The sequence below is a fragment of the Haliotis asinina genome, chromosome 3 (genome assembly GCF_037392515.1).
Source record: "Haliotis asinina isolate JCU_RB_2024 chromosome 3, JCU_Hal_asi_v2, whole genome shotgun sequence".
Lineage (NCBI taxonomy): Eukaryota > Metazoa > Mollusca > Gastropoda > Lepetellida > Haliotidae > Haliotis > Haliotis asinina.
Window position 1 is genome coordinate 55,151,943 of NC_090282.1, and position 18,023 is coordinate 55,169,965.

Consider the following 18,023-nt stretch of genomic DNA (forward strand, 5'->3'; position numbering starts at 1 on the left):
ATCGTCCCTCCCGTCCATGCAGTCTCATCGTGGCAGTCGTCACTGCCTCTGGGGGACTTCATGGTCCATTTCTGCCCCCAGGATGATGATGTCCATGGTCCTGAGAGTAAAGATAATGAAGAGTTTAGTGTTTGAAAGAGTTGATGTTAGTAGATGAATACTTGCCTTTATGGGCCTCTGTCGGTATGGTGTCAGTCGACCATCGTCCCTCCCGTCCATGCAGTCTCATCGTGGCAGTCGCCACTGCCTCTGGGGGACTTCATGGTCCATTTCTGACCCCAGGATGATGATGTCCAGAGTGCTGAGAGTAAAGATAATTAAGGGTTTAGTGTTTAAGACAGTCGATATTAACAGATAAATACTTGCCTTTGTGGGCCTCTGTCGGTATGGTGCCAGTCGACCATCGTCCCTCCCGTCCATGCAGTCTCATCGTGGCAGGCGTCACTGCCTCTGTGGGACTTCATGGTCCATTTCTGCCCCCAGGATGATGATGTCCAGGGTGCTGAGAGTAAAGATAATGAAGAGTTTAGTGTTTGAAAGAGTTGATGTTCATACATAAATAGTTGCCTTTGTGGGCCTCTGTCGGTATGGTGTCAGTCGCCCATCGTCCCTCCCGTCCATGCAGTGTTTTCGTGGCAGTCGTCACTACCTCTGGGGGACTTCATGGTCCATTTCTGACCCCAGGATGATGATATCCAGGGTCCTGAGAGTAAAGATAATGAAGAGTTTAGTGTTTGAAAGAGTTGATGTTAATTGATAAATACTTGCCTTTCTGTTCCTCTGTCGGTATGGTGTCAGTCGCCCATCGTCCCTCCCGTCCATGCAGTGTCTTTGGGGCAGTCGTCACTGCCTCTGGGGGACTTCATGGTCCATTTCTGCCCCCAGGATGATGATGTCCAGGGTCCTGAGAGTAAAGATAATGAAGAGTTTAGTGTTTGAAAGAGTTGATGTTAGTAGATAAATACTTGCCTTTATGGGCCTCTGTCGGTATGGTGTCAGTCGCCCATCGTCCCTCCCGTCCATGCAGTCTCATCGTGGCAGTCGTCACTGCCTCTGTTGGACTTCATGGTCCATTTCTGACCCCAGGATGATGATGTCCAGAGTGCTGAGAGTAAAGATAATGAAGAGTTTAGTGTTTGAAATAGTTGATGTAAACAGATATATACTTGCCTTTATGAACTTCTGTCGGTATGGTGTCAGTCGCCCATCGTCCCTCCCGTCCATGCAGTGTTTTCGTGGGAGACGTGACTGCCTCTGGGGGACTTCATGGTCCGTCTCTGCTCCCAGGATGATCATGTCCAGAGTGCTGAGAGTAAAGATAATGAAGAGTTTAGTGTTTGAAATAGTTGATGTAAACAGATATATACTTGCCTTTATGAACTTCTGTTGGTATGGTGTCAGTCGCCCATCGTCCCTCCCGTCCATGCAGTGTTTTCGTGGTAGTCGTCACTGCCTCTGGGGGACTTCATGGTCCATTTCTGGCCCCAGGATGATGATGTCAGGGGTGCTGAGAGTAAAGATAATGAAGAGTTTAGTGTTTGAAAGAGTTGATGTTCATACATAAATACTTGCCTTTGTGGGCCTCTGTCGGTATGGTGTCAGTCGCCCATCGTCCCTCCCGTCCATGCAGTCTCATCGTGGCAGTCGTCACTGCCTCTGGGGGACTTCATGGTCCATTTCTGCCCCCAGGATGATGATGTCCATGGTCCTCAGAGTAAAGATAATGAAGAGTTTAGTGTTTGAAAGAGTTGATGTTAGTAGATGAATACTTGCCTTTATGGGCCTCTGTCGGTATGGTGTCAGTCGACCATCGTCCCTCCCGTCCATGCAGTCTCATCGTGGCAGTCGCCACTGCCTCTGGGGGACTTCATGGTCCACTTCTGACCCCAGGATGATGATGTCCAGAGTGCTGAGAGTGAAGATAATTAAGTGTTTAGTGTTTAAGATAGTTGACATTAATAGATAAATAGTTGCCTTTATGGGCCTCTGTCGGTATGGTGTCAGTCGACCATCGTCCCTCCCGTCCATGCAGTCTCATCGTGGCAGGCGTCACTGCCTCTGTGGGACTTCATGGTCCATTTCTGCCCCCAGGATGATGATGTCCAGGGTCCTGAGAGTAAAGATAATGAAGAGTTTAGTGTTTGAAAGAGTTGATGTTAATAGATAAATACTTGCCTTTCTGTTCCTCTGTCGGTATGGTGTCAGTCGCCCATCGTCCCTCCCGTCCATGCAGTGTCTTTGGGGCAGTCGTCACTGCCTCTGGGGGACTTCATGGTCCATTTCTGCCCCCAGGATGATGATGTCCAGGGTCCTGAGAGTAAAGATAATGAAGAGTTTAGTGTTTGAAAGAGTTGATGTTAGTAGATAAATACTTGCCTTTCTGTTCCTCTGTCGGTATGGTGTCAGTCGCCCATCGTCCCTCCCGTCCATGCAGTCTCATCGTGGCAGTCGTCACTGCCTCTGGGGGACTTCATGGTCCATTTCTGACCCCAGGATGATGATGTCCAGAGTGCTGAGAGTAAAGATAATGAAGAGTTTAGTGTTTGAAATAGTTGATGTAAACAGATATATACTTGCCTTTATGAACTTCTGTCGGTATGGTGTCAGTCGCCCATCGTCCCTCCCGTCCATGCAGTGTTTTCGTGGTAGTCGTCACTGCCTCTGGGGGACTTCATGGTCCATTTCTGCCCCCAGGATGATGACAATGTCAGGGGTCCTGAGAGTAAAGATAATGAAGAGTTTAGTGTTTGAAAGAGTTGATGTTAGTAGATAAATACTTGCCTTTCTGTTCCTCTGTCGGTATGGTGTCAGTCGCCCATCGTCCCTCCTGTCCATGCAGTGTCTTTGGGGCAGTCGTCACTGCCTCTGGGGGACTTCATGGTCCATTTCTGCCCCCAGGATGATGATGTCCATGGTCCTGAGAGTAAAGATAATGAAGAGTTTAGTGTTTGAAAGAGTTGATGTTAGTAGATGAATACTTGCCTTTATGGGCCTCTGTCGGTATGGTGTCAGTCGACCATCGTCCCTCCCGTCCATGCAGTCTCATCGTGGCAGTCGCCACTGCCTCTGGGGGACTTCATGGTCCATTTCTGACCCCAGGATGATGATGTCCAGAGTGCTGAGAGTAAAGATAATTAAGGGTTTAGTGTTTAAGACAGTTGATATTAATAGATAAATACTTGCCTTTGTGGGCCTCTGTCGGTATGGTGCCAGTCGACCATCGTCCCTCCCGTCCATGCAGTCTCATCGTGGCAGGCGTCACTGCCTCTGTGGGACTTCATGGTCCATTTCTACCCCCAGGATGATGATGTCCAGGGTGCTGAGAGTAAAGATAATGAAGAGTTTAGTGTTTGAAAGAGTTGATGTTCATACATAAATAGTTGCCTTTGTGGGCCTCTGTCGGTATGGTGTCAGTCGCCCATCGTCCCTCCCGTCCATGCAGTGTTTTCGTGGCAGTCGTCACTACCTCTGGGGGACTTCATGGTCCATTTCTGCCCCCAGGATGATGATATCCAGGGTCCTGAGAGTAAAGATAATGAAGAGTTTAGTGTTTGAAAGAGTTGATGTTAATTGATAAATACTTGCCTTTCTGTTCCTCTGTCGGTATGGTGTCAGTCGCCCATCGTCCCTCCCGTCCATGCAGTGTCTTTGGGGCAGTCGTCACTGCCTCTGGGGGACTTCATGGTCCATTTCTGCCCCCAGGATGATGATGTCCAGGGTCCTGAGAGTAAAGATAATGAAGAGTTTAGTGTTTGAAAGAGTTGATGTTAGTAGATAAATACTTGCCTTTATGGGCCTCTGTCGGTATGGTGTCAGTCGCCCATCGTCCCTCCCGTCCATGCAGTCTCATCGTGGCAGTCGTCACTGCCTCTGTTGGACTTCATGGTCCATTTCTGACCCCAGGATGATGATGTCCAGAGTGCTGAGAGTAAAGATAATGAAGAGTTTAGTGTTTGAAATAGTTGATGTAAACAGATATATACTTGCCTTTATGAACTTCTGTCGGTATGGTGTCAGTCGCCCATCGTCCCTCCCGTCCATGCAGTGTTTTCGTGGGAGACGTGACTGCCTCTGGGGGACTTCATGGTCCGTCTCTGCTCCCAGGATGATCATGTCCAGAGTGCTGAGAGTAAAGATAATGAAGAGTTTAGTGTTTGAAATAGTTGATGTAAACAGATATATACTTGCCTTTATGAACTTCTGTTGGTATGGTGTCAGTCGCCCATCGTCCCTCCCGTCCATGCAGTGTTTTCGTGGTAGTCGTCACTGCCTCTGGGGGACTTCATGGTCCATTTCTGGCCCCAGGATGATGATGTCAGGGGTGCTGAGAGTAAAGATAATGAAGAGTTTAGTGTTTGAAAGAGTTGATGTTCATACATAAATACTTGCCTTTGTGGGCCTCTGTCGGTATGGTGTCAGTCGCCCATCGTCCCTCCCGTCCATGCAGTCTCATCGTGGCAGTCGTCACTGCCTCTGGGGGACTTCATGGTCCATTTCTGCCCCCAGGATGATGATGTCCATGGTCCTCAGAGTAAAGATAATGAAGAGTTTAGTGTTTGAAAGAGTTGATGTTAGTAGATGAATACTTGCCTTTATGGGCCTCTGTCGGTATGGTGTCAGTCGACCATCGTCCCTCCCGTCCATGCAGTCTCATCGTGGCAGTCGCCACTGCCTCTGGGGGACTTCATGGTCCATTTCTGACCCCAGGATGATGATGTCCAGAGTGCTGAGAGTAAAGATAATTAAGGGTTTAGTGTTTAAGATAGTTGACATTAATAGATAAATAGTTGCCTTTGTGGGCCTCTGTCGGTATGGTGTCAGTCGACCATCGTCCCTCCCGTCCATGCAGTCTCATCGTGGCAGGCGTCACTGCCTCTGTGGGACTTCATGGTCCATTTCTGCCCCCAGGATGATGATGTCCAGGGTCCTGAGAGTAAAGATAATGAAGAGTTTAGTGTTTGAAAGAGTTGATGTTAATAGATAAATACTTGCCTTTCTGTTCCTCTGTCGGTATGGTGTCAGTCGCCCATCGTCCCTCCCGTCCATGCAGTCTCATCGTGGCAGTCGTCACTGCCTCTGGGGGACTTCATGGTCCATTTCTGACCCCAGGATGATGATGTCCAGAGTGCTGAGAGTAAAGATAATGAAGAGTTTAGTGTTTGAAATAGTTGATGTAAACAGATATATACTTGCCTTTATGAACTTCTGTCGGTATGGTGTCAGTCGCCCATCGTCCCTCCCGTCCATGCAGTGTTTTCGTGGTAGTCGTCACTGCCTCTGGGGGACTTCATGGTCCATTTCTGCCCCCAGGATGATGACGATGTCAGGGGTCCTGAGAGTAAAGATAATGAAGAGTTTAGTGTTTGAAAGAGTTGATGTTAGTAGATAAATACTTGCCTTTCTGTTCCTCTGTCGGTATGGTGTCAGTCGCCCATCGTCCCCCCTGTCCATGCAGTGTCTTTGGGGCAGTCGTCACTGCCTCTGGGGGACTTCATGGTCCATTTCTGCCCCCAGGATGATGATGTCCAGGGTCCTGAGAGTAAAGATAATGAAGAGTTTAGTGTTTGAAAGAGTTGATGTTAGTAGATAAATACTTGCCTTTATGGGCCTCTTTCGTATGGTGTCAGTCGCCCATCGTCCCTCCCGTCCATGCAGTCTCATCGTGGCAGTCGTCACTGCCTCTGGGGGACTTCATGGTCCATTTCTGACCCCAGGATGATGATGTCCAGAGTGCTGAGAGTAAAGATAATGAAGAGTTTAGTGTTTGAAATAGTTGATGTAAACAGATATATACTTGCCTTTATGAACTTCTGTCGGTATGGTGTCAGTCGCCCATCGTCCCTCCTGTCCATGCAGTGTTTTCGTGGTAGTCGTCACTGCCTCTGGGGGACTTCATGGTCCATTTCTGCCCCCAGGATGATGATGATGTCAGGGGTCCTGAGAGTAAAGATAATGAAGAGTTTAGTGTTTGAAAGAGTTGATGGTAGTAGATAAATACTTGCCTTTATGGGCCTCTGTCGGTATGGTGTCAGTCGCCCATCGTCCCTCCCGTCCATGCAGTCTCATCGTGGCAGTCGTCACTGCCTCTGGGGGACTTCATGGTCCATTTCTGACCCCAGGATGATGATGTCCAGAGTGCTGAGAGTAAAGATAATGAAGAGTTTAGTGTTTGAAATAGTTGATGTAAACAGATATATACTTGCCTTTATGAACTTCTGTCGGTATGGTGTCAGTCGCCCATCGTCCCTCCCGTCCATGCAGTGTTTTCGTGGGAGACGTGACTGCCTCTGGGGGACTTCATGGTCCGTCTCTGCTCCCAGGATGATCATGTCCAGAGTGCTGAGAGTAAAGATAATGAAGAGTTTAGTGTTTGAAATAGTTGATGTTCATACATAAATACTTGCCTTTGTGGGCCTCTGTCGGTATGGTGTCAGTCGCCCATCGTCCCTCCCGTCCATGCAGTCTCATCGTGGCAGTCGTCACTGCCTCTGGGGGACTTCATGGTCCATTTCTGCCCCAGGATGATGATGTCCATGGTCCTCAGAGTAAAGATAATGAAGAGTTTAGTGTTTGAAAGAGTTGATGTTAGTAGATGAATACTTGCCTTTATGGGCCTCTGTCGGTATGGTGTCAGTCGACCATCGTCCCTCCCGTCCATGCAGTCTCATCGTGGCAGTCGCCACTGCCTCTGGGGTCTTCATGGTCCATTTCTGACCCCAGGATAATGATGTCCAGAGTGCTGAGAGTAAAGATAATTAAGGGTTTAGTGTTTAAGATAGTTGATATTAATAGATAAATACTTGCCTTTGTGGGCCTCTGTCGGTATGGTGTCAGTCGACCATCGTCCCTCCCGTCCATGCAGTCTCATCGTGGCAGGCGTCACTGCCTCTGTGGGACTTCATGGTCCATTTCTGCCCCCAGGATGATGATGTCCAGGGTGCTGAGAGTAAAGATAATGAAGAGTTTAGTGTTTGAAAGAGTTGATGTTCATACATAAATAGTTGCCTTTGTGGGCCTCTGTCGGTATGGTGTCAGTCGACCATCGTCCCTCCCGTCCATGCAGTGTTTTCGTGGCAGTCGTCACTGCCTCTGGGGGACTTCATGGTCCATTTCTGCCCCCAGGATGATGATATCCAGGGTCCTGAGAGTAAAGATAATGAAGAGTTTAGTGTTTGAAAGAGTTGATGTTAATTGATAAATACTTGCCTTTCTGTTCCTCTGTCGGTATGGTGTCAGTCGCCCATCGTCCCTCCCGTCCATGCAGTGTCTTTGGGGCAGTCGTCACTGCCTCTGGGGGACTTCATGGTCCATTTCTGCCCCCAGGATGATGATGTCCAGGGTCCTGAGAGTAAAGATAATGAAGAGTTTAGTGTTTGAAAGAGTTGATGTTAGTAGATAAATACTTGCCTTTATGGGCCTCTTTCGTATGGTGTCAGTCGCCCATCGTCCCTCCCGTCCATGCAGTCTCATCGTGGCAGTCGTCACTGCCTCTGGGGGACTTCATGGTCCATTTCTGACCCCAGGATGATGATGTCCAGAGTGCTGAGAGTAAAGATAATGAAGAGTTTAGTGTTTGAAATAGTTGATGTAAACAGATATATACTTGCCTTTATGAACTTCTGTCGGTATGGTGTCAGTCGCCCATCGTCCCTCCCGTCCATGCAGTGTTTTCGTGGTAGTCGTCACTGCCTCTGGGGGACTTCATGGTCCATTTCTGACCCCAGGATGATGATGATGTCAGGGGTCCTGAGAGTAAAGATAATGAAGAGTTTAGTGTTTGAAAGAGTTGATGTTAGTAGATAAATACTTGCCTTTATGGGCCTCTGTCGGTATGGTGTCAGTCGCCCATCGTCCCTCCCGTCCATGCAGTCTCATCGTGGCAGTCGTCACTGCCTCTGGGGGACTTCATGGTCCATTTCTGACCCCAGGATGATGATGTCCAGAGTGCTGAGAGTAAAGATAATGAAGAGTTTAGTGTTTGAAATAGTTGATGTAAACAGATATATACTTGCCTTTATGAACTTCTGTCGGTATGGTGTCAGTCGCCCATCGTCCCTCCCGTCCATGCAGTGTTTTCGTGGGAGACGTGACTGCCTCTGGGGGACTTCATGGTCCGTCTCTGCTCCCAGGATGATCATGTCCAGAGTGCTGAGAGTAAAGATAATGAAGAGTTTAGTGTTTGAAATAGTTGATGTAAACAGATATATACTTGCCTTTATGAACTTCTGTTGGTATGGTGTCAGTCGCCCATCGTCCCTCCCGTCCATGCAGTGTTTTCGTGGTAGTCGTCACTGCCTCTGGGGGACTTCATGGTCCATTTCTGACCCCAGGATGATGATGATGTCAGGGGTCCTGAGAGTAAAGATAATGAAGAGTTTAGTGTTTGAAAGAGTTGATGTTAGTAGATAAATACTTGCCTTTATGGGCCTCTGTCGGTATGGTGTCAGTCGCCCATCGTCCCTCCCGTCCATGCAGTCTCATCGTGGCAGTCGTCACTGCCTCTGGGGGACTTCATGGTCCATTTCTGACCCCAGGATGATGATGTCCAGAGTGCTGAGAGTAAAGATAATGAAGAGTTTAGTGTTTGAAATAGTTGATGTAAACAGATATATACTTGCCTTTATGAACTTCTGTCGGTATGGTGTCAGTCGCCCATCGTCCCTCCCGTCCATGCAGTGTTTTCGTGGGAGACGTGACTGCCTCTGGGGGACTTCATGGTCCGTCTCTGCTCCCAGGATGATCATGTCCAGAGTGCTGAGAGTAAAGATAATGAAGAGTTTAGTGTTTGAAATAGTTGATGTAAACAGATATATACTTGCCTTTATGAACTTCTGTTGGTATGGTGTCAGTCGCCCATCGTCCCTCCCGTCCATGCAGTGTTTTCGTGGTAGTCGTCACTGCCTCTGGGGGACTTCATGGTCCATTTCTGGCCCCAGGATGATGATGTCCATGGTCCTGAGAGTAAAGATAATGAAGAGTTTAGTGTTTGAAAGAGTTGATGTTCATACATAAATACTTGCCTTTATGGGCCTCTGTCGGTATGGTGTCAGTCGCCCATCGTCCCTCCCGTCCATGCAGTCTCATCGTGGCAGTCGTCACTGCCTCTGGGGGACTTCATGGTCCATTTCTGCCCCCAGGATGATGATGTCCAGGGTCCTGAGAGTAAAGATAATGAAGAGTTTAGTGTTTGAAAGAGTTGATGTAAACAGATATATACTTGCCTTTATGAACTTCTGTTGGTATGGTGTCAGTCGCCCATCGTCCCTCCTGTCCATGCAGTCTCATCGTGGCAGTTGTCACTGCCTCTGGGGGACTTCATGGTCCATTTCTGCCCCCAGGATGATGATGTCCAGGGTCCTCAGAGTAAAGATAATGAAGAGTTTAGTGTTTGAAAGAGTTGATGTTAGTAGATGAATACTTGCCTTTATGGGCCTCTGTCGGTATGGTGTCAGTCGCCCATCGTCCCTCCCGTCCATGCAGTCTCATCGTGGCAGTCGCCACTGCCTCTGGGGGACTTCATGGTCCATTTCTGACCCCAGGATGATGATGTCCAGAGTGCTGAGAGTAAAGATAATTAAGGGTTTAGTGTTTAAGATAGTTGATATTAATAGATAAATACTTGCCTTTGTGGGCCTCTGTCGGTATGGTGTCAGTCGACCATCGTCCCTCCCGTCCATCCAGTCTCATCGTGGCATGCGTCACTGCCTCTGTGGGACTTCATGGTCCATTTCTGCCCCCAGGATGATGATGTCCAGGGTGCTGAGAGTAAAGATAATGAAGAGTTTAGTGTTTGAAAGAGTTGATGTTCATACATATATAGTTGCATTTGTGGGCCTCTGTCGGTATGGTGTCAGTCGCCCATCGTCCCTCCCGTCCATGCAGTGTTTTCGTGGCAGTCGTCACTACCTCTGGGGGACTTCATGGTCCATTTCTGCCCCCAGGATGATGATATCCAGGGTCCTGAGAGTAAAGATAATGAAGAGTTTAGTGTTTGAAAGAGTTGATGTTAATTGATAAATACTTGCCTTTCTGTTCCTCTGTCGGTATGGTGTCAGTCGCCCATCGTCCCTCCCGTCCATGCAGTGTCTTTAGGGCAGTCGTCACTGCCTCTGGGGGACTTCATGGTCCATTTCTGCCCCCAGGATGATGATGTCCAGGGTCCTGAGAGTAAAGATAATGAAGAGTTTAGTGTTTGAAAGAGTTGATGTTAGTAGATAAATACTTGCCTTTATGGGCCTCTTTCGTATGGTGTCAGTCGCCCATCGTCCCTCCCGTCCATGCAGTCTCATCGTGGCAGTCGTCACTGCCTCTGGGGGACTTCATGGTCCATTTCTGACCCCAGGATGATGATGTCCAGAGTGCTGAGAGTAAAGATAATGAAGAGTATAGTGTTTGAAATAGTTGATGTAAACAGATATATACTTGCCTTTATGAACTTCTGACGGTATGGTGTCAGTCGCCCATCGTCCCTCCCGTCCATGCAGTGTTTTCGTGGTAGTCGTCACTGCCTCTGGGGGACTTCATGGTCCATTTCTGCAGCCAGGATGATGATGATGTCAGGGGTCCTGAGAGTAAAGATAATGAAGAGTTTAGTGTTTGAAAGAGTTGATGTTAGTAGATAAATACTTGCCTTTATGGGCCTCTGTCGGTATGGTGTCAGTCGCCCATCGTCCCTCCCGTCCATGCAGTCTCATCGTGGCAGTCGTCACTGCCTCTGGGGGACTTCATGGTCCATTTCTGCCCCCAGGATGATGATGTCCAGAGTGCTGAGAGTAAAGATAATGAAGAGTTTAGTGTTTGAAATAGTTGATGTAAACAGATATATACTTGCCTTTATGAACTTCTGTCGGTATGGTGTCAGTCGCCCATCGTCCCTCCCGTCCATGCAGTGTTTTCGTGGGAGACGTGACTGCCTCTGGGGGACTTCATGGTCCGTCTCTGCTCCCAGGATGATCATGTCCAGAGTGCTGAGAGTAAAGATAATGAAGAGTTTAGTGTTTGAAATAGTGGATGTAAACAGATATATACTTGCCTTTATGAACTTCTGTTGGTATGGTGTCAGTCGCCCATCGTCCCTCCCGTCCATGCAGTGTTTTCGTGGTAGTCGTCACTGCCTCTGGGGGACTTCATGGTCCATTTCTGGCCCCAGGATGATGATGTCAGGGGTGCTGAGAGTAAAGATAATGAAGAGTTTAGTGTTTGAAAGAGTTGATGTTCACACATAAATACTTGCCTTTGTGGGCCTCTGTCGGTATGGTGTCAGTCGCCCATCGTCCCTCCCGTCCATGCAGTCTCATCGTGGCAGTCGTCACTGCCTCTGTGGGACTTCATGGTCCATTTCTGCCCCCAGGATGATGATGTCCAGAGTGCTGAGAGTAAAGATAATGAAGAGTTTAGTGTTTGAAATAGTTGATGTAAACAGATATATACTTGCCTTTATGGGCCTCTGTCGGTATGGTGTCAGTCGACCATCGTCCCTCCCGTCCATGCAGTCTCATCGTGGCAGTCGTCACTGCCTCTGGGGGACTTCATGGTCCATTTCTGACCCCAGGATGATGATGTCCAGAGTGCTGAGAGTAAAGATAATTAAGGGTTTAGTGTTTAAGATAGTTGATAGTAATAGATAAATACTTGCCTTTGTGGGCCTCTGTCGGTATGGTGTCAGTCGACCATCGTCCCTCCCGTCCATGCAGTCTCATCGTGGCAGGCGTCACTGCCTCTGTGGGACTTCATGGTCCATTTCTGCCCCCAGGATGATGATGTCCAGGGTGCTGAGAGTAAAGATAATGAAGAGTTTAGTGTTTGAAAGAGTTGATGTTCATACATAAATACTTGCCTTTGTGGGCCTCTGTCGGTATGGTGTCAGTCGCCCATCGTCCCTCCCGTCCATGCAGTGTTTTCGTGGCAGTCGTCACAACCTCTGTGGTACTTCATTGTCCATTTCTGCCCCCAGGATGATGATATCCAGGGTCCTGAGAGTAAAGATAATGAAGAGTTTAGTGTTTGAAAGAGTTGATGTTAATTGATAAATACTTGCCTTTCTGTTCCTCTGTCGGTATGGTGTCAGTCGCCCATCGTCCCTCCCGTCCATGCAGTGTCTTTGGGGCAGTCGTCACTACCTCTGGGGGACTTCATGGTCCATTTCTGACCCCAGGATGATGATGTCCAGGGTCCTGAGAGTAAAGATAATGAAGAGTTTAGTGTTTGAAAGAGTTGATGTTAGTAGATAAATACTTGCCTTTATGGGCCTCTGTCGGTATGGTGTCAGTCGCCCATCGTCCCTCCCGTCCATGCAGTCTCATCGTGGCAGTCGTCACTGCCTCTGGGGGACTTCATTGTCCATTTCTGACCCCAGGATGATGATGTCCAGAGTGCTGAGAGTAAAGATAATGAAGAGTTTAGTGTTTGAAATAGTTGATGTAAACAGATATATACTTGCCTTTATGAACTTCTGTCGGTATGGTGTCAGTCGCCCATCGTCCCTCCCGTCCATGCAGTGTTTTCGTGGGAGACGTGAATGCCTCTGGGGGACTTCATGGTCCGTCTCTGCTCCCAGGATGATGATGTCCAGAGTGCTGAGAGTAAAGATAATGAAGAGTTTAGTGTTTGAAATAGTTGATGTAAACAGATATATACTTGCCTTTATGAACTTCTGTCGGTATGGTGTCAGTCGCCCATCGTCCCTCCCGTCCATGCAGTGTTTTCGTGGGAGACGTGAATGCCTCTGGGGGACTTCATGGTCCGTCTCTGCTCCCAGGATGATGATGTCCAGAGTGCTGAGAGTAAAGATAATGAAGAGTTTAGTGTTTGAAAGAGTTGATGTTAGTAGATAAATACTTGCCTTTGTGGGCCTCTGTCGGTATGGTGTCAGTCGCCCATCGTCCCTCCCGTCCATGCAGTCTCATCGTGGCAGTCGTCACTGCCTCTGGGGGACTTCATGGTCCATTTCTGCCCCCAGGATGATGATGTCCAGGGTCCTGAGAGTAAAGATAATGAAGAGTTTAGTGTTTGAAAGAGTTGATGTTAGTAGATGAATACTTGCCTTTATGGGCCTCTGTCGGTATGATGTCAGTCGACAATCGTCCCTCCCGTCCATGCAGTCTCATCGTGGCAGTCGTCACTGCCTCTGGGGGACTTCATGGTCCATTTCTGACCCCAGGATAATGATGTCCAGAGTGCTGAGAGTAAAGAAAATTAAGGGTTTAGTGTTTAAGATAGTTGATATTAATAGATAAATACTTGCCTTTGTGGGCCTCTGTCGGTATGGTGTCAGTCGACCATCGTCCCTCCCGTCCATGCAGTCTCATCGTGGCAGGCGTCACTGCCTCTGTGGGACTTCATGGTCCATTTCTGCCCCCAGGATGATGATGTCCAGGGTGCTGAGAGTAAAGATAATGAAGAGTTTAGTGTTTGAAAGAGTTGATTTTCATACATAAATACTTGCGTTTGTGGGCCTCTGTCGGTATGGTGTCAGTCGCCCATTGTCCCTCCCGTCCATGCAGTGTTTTCGTGGCAGTCGTCACTACCTCTGGGGGACTTCATGGTCCATTTCTGCCCCCAGGATGATGATGTCCAGGGTCCTGAGAGTAAAGATAATGAAGAGTTTAGTGTTTGAAAGAGTTGATGTTAGTAGATAAATACTTGCCTTTATGGGCCTCTGTCGGTATGGTGTCAGTCGCCCATCGTCCCTCCCGTCCATGCAGTCTCATCGTGGCAGTCGTCACTGCCTCTGGGGACTTCATGGTCCACTTCTGACCCCAGGATGATGATGTCCAGAGTGCTGAGAGTAAAGATAATGAAGAGTTTAGTGTTTGAAATAGTTGATGTAAACAGATATATACTTGCCTTTATGAACTTCTGTCGGTATGGTGTCAGTCGCCCATCGTCCCTCCCGTCCATGCAGTGTTTTCGTGGCTGTCGTCACTACCTCTGGGGGACTTCATGGTCCATTTCTGCCCCCAGGATGATGATGTCCAGGGTCCTGAGAGTAAAGATAATGAAGAGTTTAGTGTTTGAAAGAGTTGATGTTAATAGATAAATACTTGCCTTTCTGTTCCTCTGTCGGTATGGTGTCAGTCGCCCATCGTCCCTCCCGTCCATGCAGTGTCTTTGGGGCAGTCGTCACTGCCTCTGGGGGACTTCATGGTCCATTTCTGACCCCAGGATGATGATGTCCAGGGTCCTGAGAGTAAAGATAATGAAGAGTTTAGTGTTTGAAAGAGTTGATGTTAGTAGATGAATACTTGCCTTTATGGGCCTCTGTCGGTATGGTGTCAGTCGACCATCGTCCCTCAAGTCGATGCAGTCTCATCGTGGCAGTCGTCACTACCTCTGGGGGACTTCATGGTCCATTTCTGCCCCCAGGATGATGATATCCAGGGTGCTGAGAGTAAAGATAATGAAGAGTTTAGTGTTTGAAAGAGTTGATGTTCATACATAAATACTTGCCTTTGTGGGCCTCTGTCGGTATGGTGTCAGTCGCCCATCGTCCCTCCCGTCCATGCAGTGTTTTCGTGGCAGTCGTCACTACCTCTGGGGGACTTCATGGTCCATTTCTGTAACCAGGATGATGATGTCCAGGGTCCTGAGAGTAAAGATAATGAAGAACATAGTGTTTGAAAGAGTTGATGTTCATACATAAATACTTGCCTTTGTGGGCCTCTGTCGGTATGGTGTCAGTCGCCCATCGTCCCTCCCGTCCATGCAGTGTTTTCGTGGCAGTCGTCACTACCTCTGGGGGACTTCATGGTCCATTTCTGCCCCCAGGATGATGATATCCAGGGTCCTGAGAGTAAAGATAATGAAGAGTTTAGTGTTTGAAATAGTTGATGTTAATAGATAAATACTTGCCTTTCTGTTCCTCTGTCGGTATGGTGTCAGTCGCCCATCGTCCCTCCCGTCCATGCAGTGTCTTTGGGGCAGTCGTCACTGCCTCTGGGGGACTTCATGGTCCATTTCTGCCCCCAGGATGATGATGTCCAGGGTCCTGAGAGTAAAGATAATGAAGAGTTTAGTGTTTGAAAGAGTTGATGTTAGTAGATAAATACTTGCCTTTATGGGCCTCTGTAGGTATGGTGTCAGTCGCCCATCGTCCCTCCCGTCCATGCAGTCTCATCGTGGCAGTCGTCACTGCCTCTGGGGGACTTCATGGTCCATTTCTGACCCCAGGATGATGATGTCCAGAGTGCTGAGAGTAAAGATAATGAAGAGTTTAGTGTTTGAAATAGTTGATGTAAACAGATATATACTTGCCTTTATGAACTTCTGTCGGTATGGTGTCAGTCGCCCAACGTCCCTCCCGTCCATGCAGTGTTTTCGTGGTAGTCGTCACTGCCTCTGGGGGACTTCATGGTCCATTTCTGACCCCAGGATGATGATGATGTCAGGGGTCCTGAGAGTAAAGATAATGAAGAGTTTAGTGTTTGAAAGAGTTGATGTTCATACATAAATACTTGCCTTTGTGGGCCTCTGTCGGTATGGTGTCAGTCGCCCATCGTCCCTCCCGTCCATGCAGTGTTTTCGTGGCAGTCGTCACTACCTCTGGGGGACTTCATGGTCCATTTCTGCCCCCAGGATGATGATATCCAGGGTCCTGAGAGTAAAGATAATGAAGAGTTTAGTGTTTGAAAGAGTTGATGTTAATAGATAAATACTTGCCTTTCTGTTCCTCTGTCGGTATGGTGTCAGTCGCCCATCGTCCCTCCCGTCCATGCAGTGTCTTTGGGGCAGTCGTCACTGCCTCTGGGGGACTTCATGGTCCATTTCTGCCCCCAGGATGATGATGTCCAGGGTCCTGAGAGTAAAGATAATGAAGAGTTTAGTGTTTGAAAGAGTTGATGTTAGTAGATAAATACTTGCCTTTATGGGCCTCTGTAGGTATGGTGTCAGTCGCCCATCGTCCCTCCCGTCCATGCAGTCTCATCGTGGCAGTCGTCACTGCCTCTGGGGGACTTCATGGTCCATTTCTGACCCCAGGATGATGATGTCCAGAGTGCTGAGAGTAAAGATAATGAAGAGTTTAGTGTTTGAAATAGTTGATGTAAACAGATATATACTTGCCTTTATGAACTTCTGTCGGTATGGTGTCAGTCGCCCAACGTCCCTCCCGTCCATGCAGTGTTTTCGTGGTAGTCGTCACTGCCTCTGGGGGACTTCATGGTCCATTTCTGACCCCAGGATGATGATGATGTCAGGGGTCCTGAGAGTAAAGATAATGAAGAGTTTAGTGTTTGAAAGAGTTGATGTTAGTAGATATATACTTGCCTTTATGGGCCTCTGTCGGTATGGTGTCAGTCGCCCATCGTCCCTCCCGTCCATGCAGTCTCATCGTGGCAGTCGTCACTGCCTCTGGGGGACTTCATGGTCCATTTCTGCCCCCAGGATGATGATGTCCAGAGTGCTGAGAGTAAAGATAATGAAGAGTTTAGTGTTTGAAATAGTTGATGTAAACAGATATATACTTGCCTTTATGAACTTCTGTTGGTATGGTGTCAGTCGCCCATCGTCCCTCCCGTCCATGCAGTGTTTTCGTGGTAGTCGTCACTGCCTCTGGGGGACTTCATGGTCCATTTCTGGCCCTAGGATGATGATGTCAGGGGTGCTGAGAGTAAAGATAATGAAGAGTTTAGTGTTTGAAAGAGTTGATGTTCATACATAAATACTTGCCTTTGTGGGCATCTGTCGGTATGGTGTCAGTCACCCATCGTCCCTCCCGTCCATGCAGTGTTTTCGTGGCAGTCGTCACTGCCTCTGGGGGACTTCATGGTCCATTTCTGCCCCCAGGATGATGATGTCCAGGGTCCTGAGAGTAAAGATAATGAAGAGTTTAGTGTTTTAAAGAGTTGATGTTAATAGATAAATACTTGCCTTTCTGTTCCTCTGTCGGTATGGTGTCAGTCGCCCATCGTCCCTCCCGTCCATGCAGTGTCTTTGGGGCAGTCGTCACTGCCTCTGGGGGACTTCATGGTCCATTTCTGCCCCCAGGATGATGATGTCCAGGGTCCTGAGAGTAAAGATAATGAAGAGTTTAGTGTTTGAAAGAGTTGATGTTAGTAGATGAGTACTTGCCTTTATGGGCCTCTGTCGGTATGGTGTCAGTCACCCATCGTCCCTCCCGTCCATGCAGTCTCATCGTGGCAGTCGTCACTGCCTCTGGGGGACTTCATAGTCCATTTCTGACCCCAGGATGATGATGTCCAGAGTGCTGAGAGTAAAGATAATAAAAGGGTTCAGTGTTTAAGATAGTTGATTTTAATAGATAAATACTTGCCTTTGTGGGCCTCTGTCGGTATGGTGTCAGTCGACCATCGTCCCTCCCGTCCATGCAGTCTCATCGTGGCAGGCGTCACTGCCTCTGGGGAACTTCATGGTCCATTTCTGCCCCCAGGATGATGATGTCCAGGGTGCTGAGAGTAAAGATAATGAAGAGTTTAGTGTTTGAAATAGTTGATGTAAACAGATATATACTTGCCTTTATGAACTTCTGTCGGTATGGTGTCAGTCGCCCATCGTCCCTCCCGTCCATGCAGTGTTTTCGTGGCAGTCGTCACTACCTCTGGGGGACTTCATGGTCCATTTCTGCCCCCAGGATGATGATGTCCAGGGTCCTGAGAGTAAAGATAATGAAGAGTTTAGTGTTTGAAAGAGTTGATGTTAATAGATAAATACTTGCCTTTCTGTTCCTCTGTCGGTATGGTGTCAGTCGCCCATCGTCCCTCCCGTCCATGCTGTGTCTTTGGGGCAGTCGTCACTGCCTCTGGGGGACTTCATGGTCCATTTCTGACCCCAGGATGATGATGTCCAGGGTCCTGAGAGTAAAGATAATGAAGAGTTTAGTGTTTGAAAGAGTTGATGTTAGTAGATGACTACTTGCCTTTATGGGCCTCTGTAGGTATGGTGTCAGTCGACCATCGTCCCTCCCGTCCATGCAGTCCCATCGTGGCAGGCGTCACTGCCTCTGGGGGACTTCATGGTCCATTTCTGACCCCAGGATGATGATATCCAGGGTCCTGAGAGTAAAGATA